Consider the following 5,288-nt stretch of genomic DNA (forward strand, 5'->3'; position numbering starts at 1 on the left):
GCCTACCGGGAGCTGTAGTTCGCGACACCGAGCCTGGGGGCGGGGCGGGCGCTCCCAGGACCCCCTGCGCGGGACGCACACGGCGCCGGGCAAGGGGGCGGGGCGAGTAGCTCCCAGGAGACCCCGCGCGTGTCGTGTTCGCTGCAACGCAGGCTCGGCTGCAGCGCGGTGCTCGGGGGGGCGGGTCTGGCCGGATCGGCCCGAGGCGTTTTGTGTTTGCGTGATCGCCTTCTGCCAAAGAAGGCCACATACTGGCGAGAGGGCCTTCCCCGCTGATGGTGAAGTGGTCAAGCGAACGCGGAGCACGGAGAAGGGCGCCGGCGACGTCGCCGTAAATGAGCGTACGTAAGGGGACGGGGTCCAGCGCGCTTCCCCTAGTGGGACCCTTCTACGCCTGCGCATGGAGTTCCGAGGACGCCTTCCGTTGCCGTGGAGACAGGCTCCGGGAATGACGTCCCGCCTAGAAGAGGCGGAGCTTCCATAGGTGCAGCGAAAAGGCATCTAATGTTTTGTTTTAAATTTTATTTGAGACACTAAACTGCTCAGGCCGGCCTCCGACATGAGATTATGCTTCAGCCTTCCATGTAGCTGGGATTATAGGCGTCCGTGAACACGCCCGACTTTTTGATCTGGGCTGAGGGTTAGACCAGGGCCTTTCCGCTGAGCTGCATCTACTTTTTTATTTTGTATTTCTAGGTGGGGGTCTCGCTGAATCGCTGAACTGACCAAGCAGGGCACAGATTTGTGATCTTCCTACTTGTGCACCGCTACGTCGGGTTTAACCAACTTTATTTTTCAGTATTGGAGATTAAACCCAGGCCTGGCCAGGCGTGGTGGCGCGCCCCTGTAATCCCAGCATTTGAGAGGCTGAGGCAGGAAGATCGTTGCGAGTTCGAGACCAGCCTGGGCTACAAAGTGAGTTCAAGGCCAGCCTGAACTACATAGCAAGACCCTGTCTCAAAAAAGACAAAAATAAAATAAAATAAACCCAGACCTGAAGACTGCACTATGTCTCCAACTCTTTATTTTATTTATTAATTTATTTATTTTTGTCATTTTGAGATGGTCTTGCTATGCAGTTCAGTCTGGCCTTGAACTGACTTTGTAGCCTAGGCTGGTCTCGAGCTCGAAATGACCCTAGCCCCCAGCCTCCCAAGTGCTGGGATTACAAGTGTGTGCTACCACGCCCGGCCTCCAACTCTTTTTAAGTTTTGGTACAGCGTCTCACTAAGTTGTCCAGGCTGGAACTTGGAACCCTTCTTCCTCAGCCTCCCAAAGGGCTAGCATTACAGGCATGTGCCCCCATGCCTGATTTATCCACACTTTTTTTTGTTTTCTTGAGACAGGTTTCCTTGTGTAACTCAGGCTGGCCTTAAACTCAGTATATACCCAGGTTGGCCTTGGACTCACGGTGATCCCCCTGCCTCAGCCTTCTGAGGTGCTGGGATTACAGGTGTTCATGTGCCACCGTGCCCAGCTGTGCAACATTTTTTGATGTCTTGGTTTTAAAAATCTAAGTCATGCCAGTACTTTTTTTTTGTGGTGTGGGGTTGAAACCCAGGGCCGTCCACCTTCCAGCCAAGTGCTCTGCCACTGGGCCCCCACCTCTGTAGTCCTCATTCCCACAGGACTGAAGATGATAAAAAACAGCCCCCAGCGGTTCTCCCCTGGGAGCCTCTGCCTGCTGCTGTTTGCTGCCTTAGGCATTTCTGCGGACTTTTCCGTAGGCTCCACAAGAACATTGCCGCCCAACCTCTGCCGTCTGCAGCACTCCCGGTCATGTCATGGTCATGGCCATGTTACCTCCCTAGCGCGCAGTGTGCCCTTGTGACCCCCCGCCTCCATCACCGCGGCCTTAACTTTCCTTGTGGGTCGGGTTGCCGAGGACCTTGCTGAGCCGTGCTGGTTCTGTCCAGTCCCCCACAGCTTGGTCATATGCTATCAGTAGGATTTTCCAAGGACTCTGTTTGGTTCCAGACCTCGAGGGGCCTCGTCCCCCTCCAGCCTAAACCAGCTGCTGCCCAGCCCACCACACAGCTCCGGAGGCAGCTTTTCTCCTCGGCCCCAGGAGCGCCTCCTCCTGTCTTGGGTCCTCTTTCCTGGAACCTGCCGTCTTCCTCTTGGTTCACCGCCCTGCTTTGCTGAAGTGGGTCTCTACAGGGCCCGAAGGGTGTGTATCTGAGCATGCGCTTATGCTGGGCATCCCCAGCCCCCTCATTCTGTGTTCTGACTGGGAAACAACCCCTGACCACTCTCGCTGCCACACTTTCCCTGCAGGACTGAACCCAAGCCGCACCTTGAACATTTGCAGACACTGATCCACCCACTTGGGCCGTCTCGGACTCCAAAAGACCAAGCATTTGCTGGAACCTGGCCCCCTCAAGCCCCGTCCTGCAGCCCCACGCCGTGGCCCACTGCAGACACAGGCACCCCTTTGCTTTCCTGTACGCCTGAGGACACAGTGAGGCCCCCAGTCAATCCGTTGCACCGACCCTGGGACCCCAACAGGTCCCGACGTCTTGGGAAACTTGGAGCATCCCTCGTGGGAGATCCCTTCCCGCTGCTTTCAGGACCACTGCAGCGTCCTTTTTGGCTGTATGGGAGCAGTGGAGTAATCAGCACGATTCTGAAGAAGTGAGCCTGGAAAAAGAATTGCCAGGGAGATGCTGCGCTGGCCACAAGGGCCTGCTCCATGCTGGTTGTGCGCAGGTGTCCCAGCAGGGCCAGAGGGAGCCCGGCTGAGTGAGGGCAGTGTCAGGACAGTGTCCCAGCCATGGAGGCTCAGCCGGTGGCCCAGAGCTAGGAACTGCAGGAGAGAGATGATCCACTGCTGCTCCTGTGTGTTTTCTTTTTTTTTTTCTTTTTTTTTGGGGGGTTACTGGGAATCGAACTCAGGACCTTACCCTTGCCATGCAGGCACTGTGCCCCTGGGCTACATCCCCGGCCCTCTCTCCTGTGGTTATGCACAAGAGGGGACAGGGAAAGGGCGGGGGCAGGCGGAGGCGGTTCCTTGGGGCTGGAGAGCACAGCCTCAGCCCTGCCACCTGGCCTCCGTGCCTAGGGGAGGCTGGTGGGGCCAGGGCAGCTGGGGTTTGCAGTCTCTGCCTGGGGTGCTGGTGGGGAAGCTGTCTGGAGGGGCCCAGTGCAGCGGCCCAAGGGGACAGGGTGGCCAGGATGGGCCCTGATGTAGGACCAGTCAGAATCGGCGCCCCTGGGGAAGTGGGGATTCCTGGCTGCCCTCAAAACCACCATGGATACAGCCGGGCGTGGTGGCACACACCTGTAACCCCAGCACTCGGGAGGCCGACACAGGAGGATCGTTGCAAGTTCAAGACCAGCCTGAGCTACAAAGTGAGCTCAAGGCCAGCCTGAACTGCACAGCAAGACCCTGTCTCAAAAAGACAAAAAAAAAAAAACCCCACCATGGTAACTGCATTATGGGGCACACCTGTAATCGAAGCATTTGGGAGGCTGAGGCAGGGGATCAGGACTTTGAGATCAGCCTGGGCTCCACAGCAGGACCCTGACTGGCGGGACCCTTCCCAAGAAGTGTGGCCGGGGCCCTCCCGCAGGAATACGGTGGAGGCAGGGAGCCTTCTCCGAGCCAAGAAAGACAACAGTTCTGAGATACTGATTCTCGTGAGGTTCCAGCACTGCTCTGTAACGGATTGTGCCAGTCAGGCTGTAGTGTGTTAGTGTCTCCGTTTATGGGAGGTAAAGACACAAAAATTGTATAAAAGGCAAAACCCCATGTTTGGGGCTCAGTCTTTTGGGTATTAACCCAGGGAGGCTGGTGCTGGCTCAGATAAACACCACTTCCTAGAAAGAACCTTAGTGTCCAGCCGTTCTCTGCTACATCACAGCAAATAGATGTTTTAAAAAATAATCTTAAAGGCTGGAAACAGCTGGGCATGGTGGTGCATTCCTGTAATCTTAACACTCGGGAGGCTGAGGCAGGCGAGCACAAGTTCAAGACCATCCTGGGCTACATAGTGAGTTGAAGGCCAGCCTAGACTATAGAGTAAGGTTTTGTCTCAGAAATTCAAATGGTGAGCTGGGGATATAGCTCAGTGGCATGGCCTCTGCCTGGCAAGCTCAAGGTCCTGAGTTCAATTCCTGGCACCAAAAAGAAAATTAAAATGGTGGCACATACCTATAATTACAACATTCTAGGAGGCTGAGGCAGGAGACTGGCAAGTTTGAACCCAAGTTTGTCTCAAAATAAAACTTTTTCGGATTTTAGGGTTTTTTTCTTTTCTTTTTTTGTCTTTGAGACAGGACTTCACTTTCCACTTTAGGCTCACATTGAACTCACTTTGTATCCCAGGCTGGCCTTGAACTCACAGTGAGCCTCCTGCCTCAGCCTCCTCAGAGAGCTGGGATTATAGGTGTGCACCACTACTCCGGCTGCTTTTGGTTTTTTGAGACAGGGTGTCATTATGTAGTCCAGGCTGGCCTTGAACTCATGGGGATTCTCCTGCCTCAGCCTCCCAAGTGCTCAAAAAAGTTTTAAAAGGGCTAGCAATGCAGTTCACTGTGAAGGCTCAGGAATCAATCCCCAGCACCACAAAGGAAAACCACAAGAGGGAGCGTCAGTACCCGGTGGAGGTGATGAAGGCCACGCTTGAGGGAAAGCTAAGCCGAGCCAGCGGGGCTGCGTGCCGTGGGGGCAGTGTGTGTCGGTGTCCCCTCCCAGCAGGACACAGGCCTGACAGCAGTTGGGAAGCTACAGAGGTGGGAATGTTTGCTCGGCACACAGCCTGGGGTCTGGAGGACAGCGGGTGCTAGTCCAGGGCCCCGGCCCCTCACACAGCCTGGGCAGCACTGGTCCAGCTGCTCAGAGGCTCCATGCTGGCCCGAGCTGCGCTGTGGGAAGACTGGATCTGTGCGCACCAGGTAACTGGGTCATTCTCCAGCAACCCGGTCCAAACAGCCTGCAGCTCTTTGCTTGAGAGGTAAAACAGCACTGTCGAACACAAACTGCGCTTTACCACGTCTACAGCACTGCTCTAGAAATTATAGCCATGCCAATTAGAAAAAGGAAAAGCGCTGGCCATGGTGGCTCATGCCTGTAACCCTAGCATTCAGGAGGCCAAGGCAGGAAAATTGCTGTGGGTTCAAGGCCAGTCGACTACGTAGTGAGACTTTGTCTCAAAAAAAAGAAAAAGGAATCAAAGGCATCCAATTTGGAGAAGGAAGTAAAACTGTCCCTATATTTATCTTTTGTTTTTTGTTTTGTTTTGTTTTGTTTTTTTGGTACTGCAAATCACACTCAGGACCCTGCGCTT

The 5,288-nt window shown here is 54.8% G+C and overlaps 1 long non-coding RNA gene across 1 annotated transcript; it reads left to right on the forward strand.

Moving 5' to 3' along the window:
* Positions 1-253: 253 nt before the first annotated feature.
* On the forward strand, positions 254-3,332 carry LOC106146600. Its single transcript, XR_001231102.1, has 3 exons — positions 254-341; positions 1,978-2,170; positions 2,278-3,332. It is a non-coding gene; the product is annotated as an uncharacterized LOC106146600 (long non-coding RNA).
* Positions 3,333-5,288: the final 1,956 nt, after the last annotated feature.

The sequence above is a fragment of the Chinchilla lanigera genome, unplaced genomic scaffold (genome assembly GCF_000276665.1).
Source record: "Chinchilla lanigera isolate Chin_1 unplaced genomic scaffold, ChiLan1.0 scaffold00085, whole genome shotgun sequence".
Lineage (NCBI taxonomy): Eukaryota > Metazoa > Chordata > Mammalia > Rodentia > Chinchillidae > Chinchilla > Chinchilla lanigera.